This window comes from Acinonyx jubatus, chromosome A2 (genome assembly GCF_027475565.1).
Source record: "Acinonyx jubatus isolate Ajub_Pintada_27869175 chromosome A2, VMU_Ajub_asm_v1.0, whole genome shotgun sequence".
NCBI lineage: Eukaryota > Metazoa > Chordata > Mammalia > Carnivora > Felidae > Acinonyx > Acinonyx jubatus.
The window spans coordinates 133,709,880-133,730,035 of NC_069383.1; the positions used below are offsets into that span (position 1 = coordinate 133,709,880).

General features: G+C 40.6%; 2 long non-coding RNA genes across 4 annotated transcripts in view; one reads left to right on the forward strand and one right to left on the reverse strand.

Moving 5' to 3' along the window:
- The window catches only part of LOC113593591 (uncharacterized), a 232,346-nt gene that overhangs the window by 127,030 nt on the left and 85,160 nt on the right, over positions 1-20,156 (forward strand). The window contains exons 5-6 of one of the 2 annotated variants that reach the window (XR_008297078.1): positions 774-1,042; positions 1,910-2,008. This is a non-coding gene — a long non-coding RNA (uncharacterized LOC113593591). The remainder of the gene's footprint in view (positions 1-773; positions 1,043-1,909; positions 2,009-20,156) is intronic. The other variant, XR_003413873.2, reaches the window with a different exon arrangement.
- Positions 8,268-19,940, reverse strand: LOC106968822 (uncharacterized). 2 transcript variants are annotated; one of them, XR_008297073.1, is made up of 5 exons: positions 18,714-19,940; positions 17,727-18,035; positions 13,918-13,954; positions 10,475-10,566; positions 8,268-9,328 (listed from the first exon to the last, which is right to left on the reverse strand). It is a non-coding gene; the product is annotated as an uncharacterized LOC106968822 (long non-coding RNA). The 2 variants fall into 2 exon arrangements; XR_001429211.3 differs by having other exon boundaries at positions 17,727-19,940.

Below are 20,156 nucleotides of genomic sequence, written 5' to 3' on the forward strand. Positions count from 1 at the left end.
GCACATTTTAAAATTATAAGATACAAATCAGGTATCTGTGCAAGGTCTCAATTTTTTTTCCTCAAAAATTATTTAGCTGCCAATATATTTGCTCCAGGAACTTCCTGTTAGCCTGTTCACTGGTTTCTAAGGCCATTCACTGATTAGGAAATAATTAGGGAGCACCCGTATGTGCCCGTGTGTACTAGGTTCCGGGGCTGTGTTAGTGCTCACGATGGGCACGGTCCTCATAGAGTTGACAGTCCAGTGGGAAAACTGTTCACCACAGTGACAATAAATGCTATGAAGAAGTACAAGGTCCCACATTATGTGTTTGAACCTAGGAGGCCACCCATAAGCTGGGAGAGGTTTTCTCCTCTAAGCTCACCTTTGGCTCACAGGTTGAAGCTGCCTGTGCACAAAGCAGATCAAGCAACTGGAGTACACAGTGGCATATGCAGCAAAACCAATTAGTGAAGTCGATGTTTTCCTCCCGCTCCGAGTCAAACTGGTCTCTGTATGTGCTAATTCTGTGTCGTTCTTATAAACAAGGTTTCCATGAAAACCGGCTCTGAGAGGAACAAAAGGGAAAGGCTGGCCAGGAAGCCTGCATTGTTAACGTGTTTCCCAGGTGCTTGATATGTACACGTAGTGGCTGAGAACTATTCCTCGTTAGGCTCTCTGCCTGATTTTTCTTTGGCTAGCTCTGATTTCTTTACCACCCTCAACACCTGGGGCCAAGACTCCTTTTCATAGCAGTGTGAAAGCAATCCTTTCTCTTTCTCTTTTCTCAGTTTGGTCCAGGTCTTAATCTTTGAACAGCATCAAATATTCATCGCCTTTGACAAAGCTGGGGTTGGAGGATCCAGGATTTTTCAAAAGCAGGTCTTGCCTTACCATTGGTGATCCAGTGAGCCTTTCAGCAAGACTGACTCTAAATCATCCAGGCTCAATTAGTTTATTTCAAAGAAATATCCAGGTGTTGTTTGACCTTCAAACATATGGACTGCTGGAGTAAATGAAAGGCCTGCCTGTTCCCATAATGCCGAGGCAACTGGATGGGGTAATTCTTTTTCATATTCCCTGAGTTTTGTAGAGGGATTATTAGGTTTGGGTTAAGTGAGTTATTTACTTTAGCAACCGCTCAGCGGTGGGCTGCATTTGCCTTGCTGAGGGAACAGCCAGGTGTGAGCTGTCACTAAGCACCAGTAAAATAGTGAGAGGTAGGGAGAGGGATTGGGCCACGGACGTAGTGCGTGAGCTCTGAGATTTGGGGGAAACAGCCCAGGGCACAACCAGAGGCAATAAGGTGGGTGTCTAGCTGAGCTTTGTGTCCAGGGCTTAGCAAGTTTCCGTAGCAGGACAGAATGGGTCCTGCCTTTTTGCCTTTTCCCAGCACAGGGGGTGATTGCCATCCCCAGACTCCTGACTTAATATCCTAAGGTTTTCTTTCGGAGGGTATTCTATCTGGAATTGTCAGAACTTGGTGCAAAGGCCTGTTTTTGCAGCCTTAACAGTTTCTAAGAACTGGGGCAGTGTTGCAAATAATTGTCCCGTAGCCAGGAGCATGGTTTTTGGAATTAGAAAGACCCCGTTTCAAATCACGGTTCATCCTGTTTGTTAGTTGGATGACCTCAGACAAGTTACTTCTCTGAGCCCCAGTTTTCTAGAGATGGAGCTGTTAATTCTTTTTTGAGCCGTTCACAAAGTATGTTTAAGAAGTATTTCAATACACATCCAACCAAAAAAGGATTTAATGGTCAAATATACTTGGAAAACCCTTTAGACTTTCTTCTTCTCTCTGCGATTTGATCATGCATATTGTCAGATTAAAGGCTCTGAGAAGCTCCGAAGGTAACAAACCTGTTTAACTTAGTTTCATACAAAATGTCAAAATATATTTGAGTTCATGAACTTTTTTCTTTTGTAGAAAATGGGAGCGGTGTTTCATGAAATACAGATGACCTCATAGGATTGTTGTAAGATTTAAGAGTTTAAAATGAATGCTTCCCGTCATGTCTGGCCCAGAGTAAGTACTCAATAGTAGTATTACAGTCGGATGATTATTATTAATGAGGGATTTTGGTTTCCAAAACAGAAAACTCTAAATATGATATACCTGACTTTTTTTTTTTTTTAATCACAGGTACTTTATCAGTGTTTGCCGGCTGGAAATGTACAGATTTCAGCTGTCAGTTATGGGTAGAGGTTGGAGTTTATTGAGTGCCTATCACATGTCTGGGCATCCATTAGGTTCTTTAACCAAATTATCACTACATTTAATGGTCACACCTGCTCAACAAAGTAGGTATTATTCTTCCATTTGTAAATACCAAAGTTGAGGCTCAAGGATGACACGTGACCTGCCCAAGTTGTGTAGACACCCAGTCGTGAAATGGGAAATTTGGCTTGGATTTGTTTTCCTCAAAGCCCTTTATTATTCTCAGTGGGTATTCTACAAATCAGGGATCTGGAGGAAATTTACAGTAGTCTACGTGAAATCAAACACTTGACCAATGTGAGGTGATGCAGGACTCAATACTTTGGGAAAGTCCCATTCCAACCCTACCAAAAACCTTGCCTGTATGGGATTCACCTTGTTCTGCCACTTTGAAGCCTTGCACTTAATCCCTGTGCCCAAAGCACTTCCCCTGTATCTTCTCCCTCGGCTAGCTCTCATTCACTTATCAGTCCTTTTCCTTGTCTGCCTCCCCATCCTGCTGAGCAGGAGGCCAGCGTTGTATCCCGAGCACATAACACCTTGTGTTCCGTAGATATTTATAGATGAGTGAATGATGTCGTTTCAAGACTGGTTGTTTCTGCCCTAGAGTCGTAAAGAAAAGGAAAATAAGGTTATTATTTAATAAGCACCATCTCTGTGATATATAAGAGTCTCAGAACATGGTTTCATGGAGTTTTTGGCAATAACATTGAAAAGTTCTGTGTAGAATGATGCCGGCCACTAAACTATAAGGAAAGCTTTGGGCCACAGGGGAGATTGTTGAAAATGGCAGCCTAATTTTGCCTGAGTCTTGAGGGTGTCTACAGAACGGTGCACAGCTCTGCAGGTTCAGAAACTCTCTTTTTCACAGAACTGTATCTTGACGAGAGGGTGGTGTTTGTGACGCCGCTCAAAGAAACCAATTCATGTGAATGCTACTCAGTTATAATGGTTACTGTCTGTGGTGACTTCTTTTACCAAGCTGTGTCCTAAGCACATCTCACATGTTACCTCTCGTTTTCCTGGTATTTCTTTAAAGTACTGGTTAGTATTTGCGTTACAAACGAGAGGGCATGGCATAAGCCCTGAGAAGTTTTGCCACTTGCCAAAGACCTGTAGCTAGTGAGTGGCAGAGCAAGAAGTTAAATTCAGGTCTGTCTCCGAAGCTCATTTTGCCTCACGGGGCTACCTGGTCATCCAAGATGGGAGCTCTCTCCCTCTTCTTTTTATGGGAGTTGCATTGTCAACGTAATTGGTACTGGACATGAATGAATAAGTTCTCTCTGAAAACTATCCTTGTGAGAAGGATACACACTGACCTTAAACTAAAATTCAAGGCAAATGTTCCTTTAAAGCTTTGTCCGCTCGGCTTAATCATGCTACCGGCTCATCGTCCTCAATGCCAAGAACATTTTGATGGTGATAACAAGGAGCAGTTGTTAATACCTGAACATCTATTTTGGTGCTTAATTCTGAATTCATCCTTAGCCTTTGAAATCAAATTCTCCTTATGTTCCATTTCTTTGTTTGAGAGTACCGCATCTTAGGCTTGTTTTAGTTTGACATTAATTACAGTTTTGCACGCAGAGAGTAACCCTGGTTTTGAGAGCCTGACTAACTTTCTCAATGGTTGAGGGATTATTTCCTGCAAAGATTTCCATGGGTGAATTCTTTGATGCATTTTATTTTGATCTTACCTATTTCAGGGCATATCTGGAAGGCAAGGAAGAGCTGGGAAAATTGATTTTCTTGAGCCCATCCTCAAAGACTGGCATATTTTCAGTTATGTATTAGGGTAGTATATTGGTGAGATAATTGTTTTGGTTCAAATGACCAAGTACTGGGGAAGCAACACTAAAGCAAAGGGCGTATATGTTCAGTATATGCTGGAAAATTATCTCCAGGTGATGGGAAACTAGAAGAGGTAACCAAAGCCTGTGACCATTTGTGATACTAACTCCTCACTTGCAAATGCCACAGCCTCTTAATGTTGGAAACTAGTGATGCTGCCACCTGGTTGTGACAATTACAGGCCCCCTGGCATAGGGCAGGGCACACAGCATAGAATCAACAAGGGTGATAGTCTCTCCATTTCAATTCCAATGAGATGATCTTTTTTTTTTTTTTTGAGATGATCTTTTTTAAAAAAAAATTATTTTACTTCTTTTGGGGGGGTAGAGAGAGAGAGAGCCTGCGAGCATGGGAAAGGGGCAGAGAGAGAGAGAGAGAGAGGGAGAGAGAGAATCTTAAGCAGGCTCCATGCTCAGCAGAGAGCCGGATATGGGGCTTGATCCTGCAACCCTGGGATCATGACCTGAGCCAAAATCAAGATTTGGGTGCTCAACCTACTGAGCCACGCAGGTACCCCAAGGTGATCTATTCTAATTTGGCTTCTATTTCCCAAAGGTATAATTGGATACTTGGGGCTCTTTATGATTAACTGTATAGGGGCCAGTTCCTGAAAGGGTAGTCATCTCCAGGCCTCTTTTCTATTTCTTTTTTCTTTTTAATTTTTTTGTAACGTTTTATTTATTTTTGAGAGAGAGACAGAGACAGAGTGCAAGCTGGGGAGGGGCAGAGGTGGGGGGGGGGGGAGACACAGAATCCAAAGCAGGCTCCAGGCTCTGAGCTGTCAGCACAGAGCCCGATGCGGGGCTCAAACCCACAAACCGTGAGATCATGACCTGAGCCGAAGTTGGACGCTTAACCTACAGCCACCCAGGCGCCCCTCTATTTCCATTTAAATGAAGGGACGCTTCTTTCTGTCAGAGTTTCTCAAATGTTCGATCTGAAAACCAGTGTATGAGATTCACTTGGGGCACTTTTATTTTTAAATGTTCCTACTTTACACCTACCTTACCTACATTTCAGAGGGTGAGGTTTGGGTTTCCACGATTTTAACAAGCTTCTCAAATGGGTCTTCTTAGCAGATTTCTAGCTTCAAAACGACCATCTGCAAGAGGTCAGGATTCAGAGGAGGAAGGAGCTGGGAAAAGCCTGGTAGATCATATAGTCCGTTAATTCCCTTCATTTGACAGATGAGGAAATCGAGGCATGGAAAAGCACCAAAGTTGTTAACAGCTCAGAGAGGACCTCAGTGCAGGTTTTTTCAGATTTTTTCCCAAAGACTCAGACAAAAATCCTTTTGTTTGACATTCCCTTTTTCTTTTTAAAAAAGTGTTTCTTTATTTTGAGAGAGCGAGAGAGAGGTCAGGAGGGGGGGGGGGGGCGGAGAGAGAGAGAGAGAATATCCCAAGCAGGTTCACAGCTGCCAGCACAGAACCTGACGCAGGCCTCGAACCCACGAACCATGGGATCATGACCTGAGCCAAAAGCAAGAGTTGGCGCTCAACTGACTGAGCCACCCAGATGCTCCTGACATTCCTTCTTTCTGCCGGGAAATGGATTTGCTCCGTAAGGCTATATTTTATAAAGAAGAAATGGTGACTTGGTAAAGTCCTCATGGCAGCACCACCCTCCTTTAGAGTCTCAAACAGTTACATTTCACCTAACCTGTTGTGAATTCCTCTGTGATTCCCCGTTGTCCTGAGAGTAGGGCTCATGTGGCTCATGTGTGAAGTGAGCCGTATTTTTCCTTCTGCTATTGTCTCTGCGCTGTTTTTCCTAGCCAAGCTCTCTTCCTTTTTTGACGTGTGAGGGGTCAGGTTATCTAGCTCTCCCCGCCTCAACTGGAAACATTTCTCTGAGTTCCCAGTTGTGGGTGACAGACCTTCCCAGGTGCCTACTTGGCATCCTGTACCCTTTTCAAATGGATAGGTAGTAGTATATCACAATTGTGTTGGTGCTTTTCTCCTTAACCGTGTTTTTAAATTCCCAAGGACAGTAATTATGTTTTGTGTGGTAGGAGCACACATACATGGTATGTGTATAATAGAGGCACTCAGTAAACTACGCACTAAATAAGTAACAGGATTGGGGCGCCTGGGTGGCTCAGTGGGTTGGGCGTCCGACTTCGGCTCAGGTCATGATCTCGCGGTCCGTGAGTTCGAGCCCCGCGTCGGGCTCTGTGCGGACAGCTCAGAGCCTGGAGCCTGTTTCAGATTCTGTGTCTCCCTCTCTCTCTGACCCTCCCCCGTTCATGCTCTGTCTCTCTCTCTCTGTCTCAAAAGTAAATAAACGTGAAAAAAAATTAAAAAAAAATAAGGAACAGGATGATCATCAGGTCCCTGTAGCAGAATGTTCAAGCAGATAATGATCTGCCTGGAATAATGATAATGTTAGTAAGTGACAGAAGATGAGATGGGTTAGGGAAAGTGGGATCGATCATGGAAGGCTTGGGTTGCAAGTGAATGGTCGTGATTTGCTGATGGGGGTGCGTGAAGAAGATTCCTGTGGCAGCGGTGAGGAGCAGGGGTGGGTGTGAGAGGAGGCTAGGAACCACGTGAAGATTGTGATGTGACTCGGGTAGTCCAGACTCCAGGCAGTGAGGGTCAGGAGCGGGATGGTGGGTGCGGGAATGAGGAGAAAGGAACGAATCCCAGAAATGCTGCCATGAAAGAATCAAGAGTGCTTCATAGGAGAGAGCCTAAGATTGTTCCCAGGTGTATCTGTCTTCTTTCATTAAGAAGAAATTGGTTCATTAATAACTCAACAAACATTGATGGAGGTATGAGGCACTGCGTTACGACAGTAACTAAAACAGGCACGCTCCTTGCTGTTCTGTAAGTGCAGGAGACAGATAACAGATAAGTAAACAGACCCAAGAAGGGGTGCCTGCCTAACAGAACAGGCAGGTAACAAACCTCACGAATTAAGCTGAATAATTTGTGTAAAGCCCTTGGCACAGTACTTGGTATACAGTAAAAGCTCAATAAGTGTTTTCATGTCCCTCTACCGAGTGCCTGTTTCCTACCAAGTTCTATGTCCTGGGCTTTGCATGTATTAACTTGTCCTTATAACCACTTTGGCAGAGGTGTGATTGTCCTTCTTAGTTTCAGATGAGGAATCAGAAGCTAAAAGAAATTAATCAACTTCCCCGAATTCCCAGAGTTAGGGAGCAGAAATGCCTAGGTATGCCCAACCCTCGGAACACAGTTCCGTTCTCTTTCCATTATCCCAATGTCGTTTTTGCTAAGCGGTAGTGTTAGGGTGGTCTGCTTTATGGTGAATCTGGCAGGCTCTAGACTTGCCTATCCATTCAGGGAGCTGAAACAGCAAAGGTCAAGCAAATGGCAGCAGTTACATGTGTCTCAGTTACCGTCATCCAGGTATGCCCCATCGGATGGTCATTCCCCACCTTCCAATGAACGTCTTTGATTTGGAAGGAGGTTTGCATAATGTGACATTTTAGCAACTCTTTTAAGAATGTGTTCATTTATTTCTGTATTTTTAGAAATCTTAGACTATAGAGAAAGCAACTACAGTATTGCTCAATTCAGATTCTGGATATAGACAGTGGTAGGATAAAAAGTATAACCTTTGCGGGGTGCCTGCGTGGGTCAGTCAGTTAAGCATCTGACATCAGCTCAGGTCATGATATCATAGTTCGTGAGTTTGAGCCCCGTGTCAGGCTCTCTGCTGTCAGCACAGAACCCACTTAGATCCCCTGTCCCCATCTCTCTCTGCCCCTCCCCTGCTTGTGTTCTCTCTCTCTCTCTCTCTCTCTCTCTGAAAAATAAACATTTTTTAAGTATAACATTTGCAGATGTAGTTGAAGTCTTTTTTAAAAATTTTTTTTTGAGAGATAGAGATAGTGAGCAGGGGAGAGGAAGAGAGAGGGGGAGACAGAATCCCAATCCCGAATCCGACAGTGCAGAGCCTGATGAGCTCAAACCCATGAACGGTGAGATCATGACCTCAGTCGAAATCAAGAGTCTGACCCCTAACCAACTGAACCACCAGGTATCCCTGGTTGAAGTCTTTTTCTTTTTTCTTTTCTTTTCTTTTCTTTTCTTTCCCTTTCCTTTTCCTTTTCCTTTTCCTTTTCCTTTTCCTTTTCCTTTTCCTTTTCCTTTTCCTTTTCCTTTTCCTTTTCCTTTTCCTTTTCCTTTTCCTTTTCCTTTTCCTTTTCCTTTCCTTTTCTTTTCTCTTTTCTTTTCTTTTCTTTTCTTTTCTTTTCTTTTCTTTTCTTTTCTTTTCTTTTCTTTTTGCCACTCACTAGAATGAAATTGAACAGCTCACTCAATGCCCTCTATGCTATGTTCTCATTACTTATGAATAATGAAGAAATAGGAGGGCAATAATAGCACCTACCTGATCGAGTGCATTTGGCATCGAATTAATAAAAGTAAGTAAAGTGTGTTCTTAACTAGTGGCACCTTTGCTCCCTCAGGAGTTATTTCACAGTGTCTGGAGATATTTTGGTTGTCACAACTGGGGGAGTGCTGCTGGAATCTAGTGAAAAGTGACTAAGGATGCTCTAAAACATCCTACAATGCCTGGATCGTCTCCTCGGCAAAGAATTATTCAGCCCAAAGTGTGAATACTTGCCCAGGTTAAGAAACTTTGGTCCGTATCCCAGTACCTGCTGTGTAGCAATGCAAAAACAAAAACAAACAAAAAAAAAACCCTCCTAAAATGATCCAGGAATGTGGAACACTTGGAAGAGCTGACATATAGCACACTCAGACGAAAATACATCTGAGGAATTGATTAAATATTTCACTTTTCATCTAACTGTGTTGAAGTCCTGAAACAGATATTTATTTCCATCTGTCGATTAGGGGTGTGGGGTGTGGAGGTTCTTTGTCCATTGTTGAGGAGTTTCAGAGGCTGAATTTGCATTTGATGGCAAGCTCTGTTTTTTTCATTTCAAGAGTGGCCGACTCTACGACACGGCTTTTGGAAAGGGAGGTTTATTTGTTTTAAAGTATTCTTTTTGTAACTTAAAAGCATCTTGAATTATTAAACCAGTTATTTTCCGGGCCTGTAAATGTTTTCAGCATGTTGCCTTAAGTTTTCCCTGAGTCAGCACATAGTATTGCATGTTGGAAGACCTCAGTCAGAACCATTTCCTTAAGATGTCGGTAATTTCCTTCGGGGTTGTGATGTTTTCTTTGGGGTTGTGCTCATTCTGACAAGAGAGGGTGTTTCTCTCCCAGACCCCCCCATTCATAGCTGTGGTGGGGACTCTGCTCAGAGCAAAGGTGTGTGCGCCACAATTTCAGACTAAAGAGAAGGATAAAAAAGAGAATCACAGGTGATCATTTAATACTTTCCCCTGATGTTAGACTCTTGCTTACTTCTAGCCAGGAGTCAAACCATGAGGTAAATCCTCCAACCCACATTTTATGAAAGACAATAAGAGAGAACTTGGTTGGAGTTACAACTAAAAAATTCTTTTTTTGTGCTTCGAAGCCAAATGCTTTTACAAGGGGCAGAAAAAGAAAAAGAAAAGAAAGAAAGAAAAAACACCCGAGTCAAACTGATGAAAACCAGTCAAAATATGGCCTTGTTGTGGCTGATACAGCTACCCTGGCTGGTCCCAAAACACAGAAGGCTTCTTCAGGCATGGCTCTCAACACTGATTGAACCAGATTTCTGTGTCAACTGCTTGAAAGCTGCACCACACATTTCCTGAGTATATTACTGAAAATTATCAGACCTGTTTTGTTCATTACCAGGAGCCTGAAAAATGACCGGCAAACGTGGCTGCAAGCCTTTCTCTAGCAAGTAGAGGCCGACTTTGAAACAAATGTCCTCGCAGCCTGTGAATACATCATGTAGAGCCTTGGGCCTTGGGGCAGGTTCCCTTCCTAATAACTCCAAGGAAACCTCCACTGGCCCCTGAAGAGGGTGGACAGCCTCCCACCTAAGTGTGTTCACTTAATAAGCACTCACAACCTATGGTTCGTTGTCAAGGAGCAAATGTGTTCATTCTTAGTATTTATTTGAAACAATATTCATTGATACAGAAACCAGAGCAAGAAATGTTTTTCCTCTTTATGTTAAGAAATCTGAATTACCGCATCAGGAAATCAGGAGATTATACCCTGTGAGGACTGGAAGGGACACAGCTCATGACCCAACTCAGTTTTACAGAGAGGCTCCTAAGATCCCCAGGTGAATTAGGCCTGAATGGGGAATGCCAGAACCCCAGCCAGAGGTCTCTGTGCTATAATACATGTGGCAGTCGAGGTCTTACTTTTGCTAACTCTTCTCTTTGTTGTTTTCGGCTAAGACTAGACTACTCAGCTCTTATTTCTCCTGATATTGCTAACAGTTCATTTATAACCCCTACCCCCTTCCCCCCCCCCCCATCTGACTTTGAAGAACCTGAATTCATTTAGGCCTTGATTAGTGGTAATTATTTACCTGTCAGACCCCAGCTGGACTGCATCACCAAAGCTGAGTCACATAGCCTTGCTTCCAGTGACTGCTTCCAAACAATTAAATCAGAGAAGCACCTGTGTAAATATGTAATATTTGGCGATAAGAAAATGATTAGGCAACAGACACCGAGCTGAACTGCTGAAAAAAATAGTGAATATTTTCCCCTGGGGGCTTTTCCCATATGCCTTTAAGCATTTCCAATCTCAAGAAGAAGGTCAGGTTATTTTCCCACCCCTCCTACCCCTTGTTTGTGTGGAAAATATAGCTCATCTGATACCACCAGATTTGATTTGTTTGCAAACATTAAAATTTCAAGGAAACCTTCTCCTGTGTAAGCTGAGAGAGAAGAAGTTGAAATAGGGTGACAGACTAACCACTGATTTTCTTTTCCAAAGCCAAACTCTCTATCTCAATAGACAAGCTGACAATTGAAACTCATCTTGGACAGTGATCTCTGTTGTTATTTGAATTTAGGGCTTCAGTGATGAGATTCAAAGTGCAGAAGAGTGGAAAGAATGAGAGTTTTTGTAAACAGACCAGGAGATGAATCCCAACATTACCACCCGGGAGAGCTGTGTGACTTGTAGCATGTTTGGAGCCTCAGTTTCCAAATCGGTTAGAAATGACGTAATTCTTAACCCAACATGCCGGGCCGTGTGTAAAATGCCATTCTCAGTGCCTGCTGAGCAAACATTCACTGTGCTCCATTCCATAACTCTAGACTGGAAAATCTATTCAGTATTCCGTAGTTAAAACTGTTGGTGACTTTTTAAAATTGTTTTCTGATGAAGATCACTTTTTAGCAATAGGATGTACCACCAGCAAGTGATTCTAAAATTTCTCTCTTATATTTCAGAAGCTAACCTGCCCTCGTTTTGGTATTTGTACCTTCTTTAACACAAATTCATATGGACTAACTATAAGAGAATCTTTGTTACAATTGGGCATAAAAAGATACTGACCCTAGCTGACCCTCATTGATTGTTTGCTGTTTCATTCGACTTGGCTGGTATTTTTAGCTAAAGGACATCTACAGGTGGGTTTTCATGGGCCCACTCCTGTTGTGTTCCTTGTACAGTTACGGACGCCTTTTTGTGCAGAGCTCAAACCTGTTTCATCTCTTCCCAAGTTCTGCGATCTTGAGCACGTTAAATATTCTTAGCACTTCAATATCTTCACTTGTCAAGTGGAGAGGATGATAATTAATGCGTAATGTTATTCGGAGAATTCCATGAGTAACCGTAGAGAACTTAGAACAGTGACTTGAACAGAGGGAAAAAAACCTGTAGTTGTAGTTGTTACATTACTGACACTAAGCAGCTTACAATAGAGCTGGGCTCACAGAGCTAGTTTGCAGAACAGAGCGTTCAGACCCTCAATCAAATCTTTCCAAGTCGAAAATGTTACTGTTAAAAAGTGTTATCCTCTTTCATAAAAGTTCTTAATTTCATTTAGTTTGAATGCAACGTTTTATTTGTGGTTTCCGAATTAGACAACGAAAAGTAACAATGCCTTCTATGGAATGTTACTAATTATTCATAGAAGCAGGTCCAGTTGTCCTTGGACCTTGAGTCTAAATTGAGATAGTCACTAGTTTTTAAAATCCACAGGATACCATTCACTGTCTGACCTCAAGTTGATAGGGGATAAGAGCAAAAAGTTGTCACAAGTCAGGGTTTATTTACTATCTATTTTAAAGTGAACATTTTGAAACCAGGATATGGAATGTTTGAGGATATAGACGTATCTGATTCTGCTGCACTAAGATGGGAAGTTACTGGAAGCTACCTGATCGCTTTGTCTGTTTGATGTCTTCTATTTTTGATGAGCCCTTTGCTTGTTGGTAGAGCTGTCTTACTACTGTAAAAAGTGACTCTCCTGAACTCCCCCACAATTCCTGAAGCCAAAAGATGTACTTAAGTTGTGACAGCACAGCTAATGTAGATTTGTAAAAGGCTGTGAAAGGAGTTACAAGTGCAAAACTTAAAGATAAGAAGGATCATTTTACTTGGGGCACATCCTTTCCCTTCCTAATCCGTTAAGCAAATTGATTAGTGTTAAATGAAAAGATGTGGTGGGGTGATTTGCTTTAGAATAGAAAAAGCACTTGGAATTATTAAGCTGCCTACACATCTGTAAAATAAATTTACTCTGAAATTCCCATTAGATCTCACTGAATTCACTGAGCAATATGGCCTCCCTGTTTTGTTTAATAGCTCTTCATTCCCAAGGGTGTTAACTCATTGTGTTAGACCAGAGCTTTAATGTTCTCCTTCCCCGAGGCCTTATCACTTATCTACAACGTTGATTAACTCTGTACATCCATATACCGTGGTCCAATTGAATAAGCTGTATGACAAGTATCTCCACAGTAATACCATAAAATCTAAGCAGAGAAATAGATGGTACACTGATAAATAGAAATGCATGCGCTAAATTCTAAAAATATGTTTTCCCCTTCTGCGGTTTCAAAGCCACAGTTTAAATACCCCAAGCCCTTTCCGTAAATGCATCAATGTATTATTCTCTACATTTGCTTTCTTCTTTCTTTTTTTAGTGAACATTCATCCAGTTTTTCTAGGAAGTTGAAGAAATCATTATTCTAATGCTACATTTTTGGTCACTTATTTATCATTAACCTTAAATTTTTTCATCTGGTTTAAGTATTCTGCTAGTACCTCTTACAGCTGACTTTCTGGTCAATTTTCACTTAAATTTCTGCAGGTGCAGACTCTCAGGCAGCTATTTATTGATTGTCTGTCTCCTTGCTAAAGGTTACTAACTTCATCAACAGTAGTGCTATAAATTACACCTGTTAAAATTCTCTCATTGTTGCTAGCTGACAACGTACTTTTGTTTTTTGGCTGTTCAGTGTTGTTGACCTGCATTGTGTCCAATCACTCTACAAAGACTGGTGGACTGAATTATTCCTGGATACCATTACCCAGTTGACACTTTGAGCTCCTGAATCATCAGCTGAAACCAAAAATCTCATGTTTTTGGCAACAACACCCAGAGTTTGTATTATCTTTAGTCCAAAGAGGCTTTCAGAGCATGAAAAGAGTATTGAGTCTTCAAGCTTTTTCCTCCTGCCTTCTTTCACCAATGCATGGCATTCAGGAACGTAGACTTGGGATAACAGCCTTAGTTTGTTGTGTTTAGAAGAAGAAGAAATAAAGTAAACTTGCTAAAGATCTGCCTAAAGAACAATTAACTTAAGCATTGCGGCATCAATACGAGCTAGAAGATTATAGATTTGTGGGTCTCAGTTGGTTTACCACCGACCTTACGTGGGTACGTCACCTAATTGGGAACAGTCTGTGAAGTTTTCTTTTTGTACAGCTGAAAGCATTTGCAGACATGACAACAGCTATCACTTGTTATGTTGGTCATGCACCATGATGGGGGAAGGGGCTCAAACTTACCAAGTGTAGGCAAGGGGAGACATCAGAGAATACAAATCTGAAATAAAAGAAATAGAAAAAAGATAAATGATACAAAAGATGTATAGGCAGAAACCTAAAATAACTTTGCCCTGTGAGTGTGTAAATAAACATATTCTCAAGTTTATTGAAGTATAATTTACATACTACAAAATGAATGTGCCCGTTCAAAGTGTGTAGCTCAGTGAGTTTTGATATATGCATAAACACATGTAACCATCACCTAAGTCAAGAAACAGAAAATTTCCAACTCACTAAACTATTCTCTTCTGCTCCTGCCCAGACAACTTCCCAACCCAACCTTAGTTGCCATTACATTACTATCAGTATAGACTAATCTATCTATACACATGGAATCATGTGCTATATATTCTTTTGTGTGTGGCTGCTTTTACTCAGCAAAATATTTTTGAGGCTCATTCATATTGTATATATCAACAAACACTCACATAAATAGACTAGCAGAGTGTGCACACATACTTTTTATTTTTTAGGTTCATACATAGGAGATGAACTGGTGGGTCATATGGTAAGTTTATATTTAACTTTACAAGAAACTACCAAACTGTGTTCTAAGATACTTACACCATTTACACTCCCACCACGAATGGGTGACATTTCCAGATCTGTATTCTTGGCAAATATTAGTAATGTTCCTCTTTTTTTCATTTTAACCATTTTAGTGGGTATAGAGTGGTTTAAAATTGCATTTCTTTGGTGACTGTGATTTGAAATATCTTTCAGTGCTTATTGGCCACTTAGGTATTTTTTTCATTTGTGAGGTGTATATTCAATGCTTTTGCCCATTTTTAAAATTCGGTTGTGTTTTTATTATTGAGTTATGACAGTTTTTTTATCTATATATTCTGGGTAAAGATAAGTATTACGACTATTTTCTTTAAATTTTTGACTTGACATCTTTTTTTGTGGTTGTTTTATCAGTAGCAAAATTTTTAATTTTGATGAAATCTAATTTATCAGTCTTTCAAATGGTTAGTACTTTTTGTGTCCTAAGAAATCTTTGCCTAAATAAAGTCACAACTTTGTACAGTTTTAGATTTTACATTCAGTTCTGGGATCTGTTCCTAGTTTATTTTTGTATGTGATAGGAACTTGGGTTCAAAGTTGATATTTTCCAACACAGACATCTGATTGTTACAGCACCAGTTTTTGAAAAGATATCCTTTCTTCTCTTTGTTGAAGTTCACTGACCTTTACCTCTGCAGAATCAAACTGCTGTTACACCTAGTGAATTTTTTCACTTTAAATATTTTTCTGTTTTAGAAGTTTCACTGGTTCTTTTTTTTTTTAACAGTTTTCATTTCTGTTACTGTATTCGTGTTTTTTTAATCCAACTATTTCTGATAGCTATTTTAAAGTCTTCGTATGCTAATTACATATTCTCTGTCACTTGTGGGTCTATTTCTGTTGCCTAATGTTTCTTCTGCTTGTGGGGGAAGAAAAAGGTTTTTTTCTAATCCTTTGCAGGTGTGGTAATTTTAGATTAGATGCGGTGCTTTCTTAATGTTGTACTGTTGAATGTCCAGGTTTTATGACGTTCCTTTAAATAGTGTTGCTCTGTGATCTGGCAGTCATTTAAAGTATGGATCACTTTAATCTTTATGAGACTTGTTCTTAAGATGTGTTAGGGAAGGTATGGAGTAGTCTTTATTCCAGGGATAATTTTGTATCATTACTGAGGCATGGCCATTCTAGGGTCTCTACTAACTGCTTAATGGTTTCAGTAATGTTTCTTCTCTCTGGCTGGCCGGAGCTTGAAGATGGTTCAGCCCAATGGGAGATAAGGTAGCCATTAAGTTATTGTTCTTTCCCCAGTTCTGTACCTTGTGGAGTATCGCTCTATATGGCTTGATAATCACCCAAAGGCTTAAAGGCGCCCTTGTGCATATTTTTTGAATTTCTTTCCTAAATATCTCTTTCCTTTCTAGTACTTTGCCCCACAAATTCCAGTCACTTCAGCTTACTCAGTCTTTGAACTCTGTCTGTTCCAGTTAGTGAGGGCCCATGTTCTACCTGGGCTTCCTTTCCCTGACTAGCTATCTGAAAAGTATCTCCTGGTTAAAAAAAAAAAAAAAAAATTCTATTATGTCCTTACCTCATCTGTTTTCTTTTTCTTAGGGATCATAGTCTTGTGCTGTCTGTAGTCCACGGTCTGAAAACAGTGGTAATACATAGATTTTTTTCAGTTTTCTAATTGTTTATGGTAGGTGGTTTCTTCAGTAGCTGTTAATCTATCATGGCCGGAAGAACAGGTATATTTTTAAATTTTTTTAATGTTTTTATTTATTTTTGAGAGACCAAGAGACACAAAGCATGAGTGGGGGAGGGACAGAGAGAGAGGGGGACACAGAATCCAAAGCAGGCTCCAGGCTCTGACCTGTCAGCACAGAGCCTGACAAGGGGCTCAAACTCATGAACAGGGAGATCATGACCTGAGCTGAAGTGGGATGCTTAACTGACTGAGCTGCCCAGTAGCTACTGTATATTTAATATAAAGGTATTAAAAATACCTACTATATTTTTAAAGAGTACAATGAAGGTAGTTACTTTACTACAAATAGGGCTGTAGTGTTAAAGGTTACCTCAGATGGGCTTCATTCCTCTAGAGATCACTAGTCAAAATCAGGTTTTGAGATCTATGCTGTATGGAGGTGCTTTTCTCAAACAGGAGTTGCTTGTATTCTACTTTTTGTGAGTTTTGCTGTAAGACACTTGCATTGTAATTTACTTAAAATATTTTAATTAAGTTGACTTGCCTGTAACTTTATTTGAAAAGTAAACTCTACAACATTATGATAAATGGAGTTGAAAAACGAATTGTATTTTTCTTACCCATATTGAAAAAAAAAGGTTTCATTTTAAAGAGTAATTATCTTTGGACTCCTGAAGACATCTTATACCCCACCAGGGGTATTTTTCTACACCTAGCCGTGCTAGAATAGATCATACAGACATTGGATGAAGAAATAACATAGGTAATAGAGAGAAAAAATGTGAAGTCCATTTTTTCATTTGTAGTTTCTGATACAACCGTAAAATTTTAAAACTAGGATGGCCTTAGAGAATATCTAAACCTACTCCCTATTCCACAGATGTACTGGTTTCTTTTCAAGGCCTCACAGCTGGCTAATTAACTCAATAGATAATCATCAAGGGCTGAGCATGATCTAGGAGCTTGGAATACAGCAGTGAACAAAACAAGACTTCTTGGAGCTTATGTTCCAGTGAGGAATGGAAGCCCTTTCTTTGGCTCTGTTTCCAACTGTGTATTGTTTACTGGTCTATTTACAACAAAAGAGACTACCCGAACCTTGTAATACCTGTCCCCATCCTGTCTCTCGGCACCTTTAGAAATAAGGTTTTGCTTTATGAAAAATCAACCCAGTTCCATAATCATCTTATTCTAACTCACCTGAGATGTGCCAGTTCACATGATGACACTTTATTTTTCCTAATGGGGCTACTTTTCATGCTTTTTACTTTAGCCATAAAAGGGAAAACAAATCTCTCCTTTTTACAAGGAAGCGCCCATTACCCATTGCAATTATGTAATGTAGAATTTTGTGGGATATGGTCAACCTCTGGTTGCAACACACATTAGAGCTTTTAGACAGGGTCTTCTGGTTTCTTATCTCATCTTGTGTCATGATCTTGTTCTTGTCCTATTCTAGTCTCTCTTGATATATCACTCTCTCAAGGTGTTTGTGCTGTTTATCTGTATCAGTTCCCATGTCTCAGCTCTGTCTCCTTTCAGACCTGGAAACTCTTACCAAATCAAGTCTCTTCTGGTCTGAGGAACAGAAGTCTCTACTCTGACATTCCAGTCTTGAAAGCAGACTCTGTTCCTGACAACTTCAATGTTTTTTACAGGCACAGCCACCCCCAGAGAGGCAGAAAGGGTAGGATGGAAGAAATCATCAGAAATGAGTTTGGGCACACAGTTGACTCTCTCTCTTTTGTCTTTAAATCTGTGGAATTAGCGAAAGCTTCTATGAACTCATGGAATTTTCAGCCTTTGGAATTCCCAGACGTCTTCAGGTTGTCTTTGAAGAATGCTTATTTTACAACGTGTGTTTTTCCTTGGAAAAAGAGAAAAGCAGAGTGAGCCTTGTTAAAGGGATAGCTGAGACTTGAAGATAACTCCCTTTTATATGATGGCTTTGTGCAAGGCACTTTACATGCTTTTTCACTTTTGACTTCACAGCAATCTGATGAGAAATGAACTATAAGTATATGAACTCATTTTAAAATGAAGACGTAGGCATAGAATCTTGAGGAGACCATTTCGCTTACTTAACGTCAGTCAGTCTATAGTTAGGTCAAGATTCAGTTGTGTTTGATACCAATGAAACCCTTCAATAGGTTGTTAACATCAGTGTCAAGGTAAAATCATGAATACAAAAATATGTATAAAACATTAAGCATAGGATTTGTCCTTGTATATTCGTTTGATAGCTGAACTGACACAGAGTCTGTGGGATTTGTCTCAAAAATCACTAAATGAAATAAGTGGTGGTCTGACTCAGAACCGTACTCTTTTGAATTTTATTCTAAGGTTTTTCCGACCCAGCATTGTAATTCCAAGAGAAAACCATTCATCTTGGCAGTGACTTGGTTAAAACCCAGTGTATGAACAGTCACAGCACAGAGATTTTAAAGATAGAGTTATAACACTGGCATTATGAAAATATTCAATTATTTTGAATTCAACAACTATTTATTCAAAATATTTATTGAAGGGCGCTTGGGTGACTCACTTGGTTAAGCTTCTGACTCTTGATTTTGGCTCAGGTCATGATTTCATGGTTGGCGAGTTGGGAGTCCTGAGACAGGCCCTGTGCTGACAGTACAGGCCCTGTGCTGACAGTGCAGACCCTGGTTGGGATTCTCTCACTCTCCTTCTCTATCTGTCCCTTCCCTGCTCTGTCTCTCTCTCTCTTTCTCACTCACCATGTGTGTGTGTGTTTGTGTGTTTGTTTGTTTGTTTGTTTATTTATTGAGAGAGAGCAGGGGAGGGGCAGAGAGAGGGAGAGAGAGAGGACCCCAAGCAGGCTCCGCACTATCATCACTGTGCCCGACACGGAGCTCGAATCATGGATTCATGCCTTGAGCCAAAATCAAGAGTGGGACCCTTAACCGATCAAGCCACCCAGGTGACCTTTATGTCCTTTTACTGATTATATTATGCCTTTCTGCTACTAGGCATCCCTAATAAGCTATTCTATTACCAGATTAAAACAAAATTGTCTTGTTCTGTCTAGATTAACTATCTTTCCCTGAAAGACTGGTAGATAAGTAACAGGTGAGGATACAGTGGGCTCTGTCTCTTTCCTCAAAATGCCTTGTTAGGATACATGCTGTTTGAAAGAGAAAAAAAAAATAGTTCAGTCAGAACCACACAGTCATTGAAAACAATCTTGTTTCAATTGCCATCACTGCAAATGCAATTATGGCCAATTCTCATGAGTCTCTGCTACTGGGAAGAGGGTGTAACATGGATGGTTGACAGGCTCAGATAATCCAAATAACTGATTTTCAGCATTTCCCCCACTAAACATATTCACCAGAGTTGCTAGCAAGTAATGGAAATTGCTGATTCTAGTTTCCTTCCTCTCCTCCCCACACCCAGGCCCCCCAACCCCAGTCACCCTTTGATGGAGATACAGTGAGCAATGAAATGGCCATAAACCTGTGGGAGGAAGAAGAGAGAAGGAAAGTCCATCAATCCTTGAATAAATTAGAGCTATTTTAATCCAACGCTTTAGAAATGGAAAGTCCTACTCCTATAGAATATTGTTTTGCTCACTATATTTGTACAAGAAATACATCTCAAATGCCATTTTATTAAATCCTCATCACAGAACTAATGTGTCAATTCATTTTCTCTGTTTAAAAACATTAACATTTCCGATAACTTTTCCTTGACCTTTGCCCTCCGTCTCAGACCTGCCTCCTTTTCTCAAAAGGAACACAACAATCCTGATGCTTGTCAGTGTCCAGCTTTTTATCTATTCAAATTGCTTTTATGTATGCATGCAGAAATTCAGTCAGAGAAAGTAATCATGTCCTTTTGGTTGGCAGTAATGGTAGACGATTCGATTGTTGCGGCGCGAGGTAGACCTGCTGTGCATTGCCCACGTGACTCTTCCATGAAGGACTCCTTGCCTCATTATGGAATGTCGTTAGCAGACAGTCTTCAG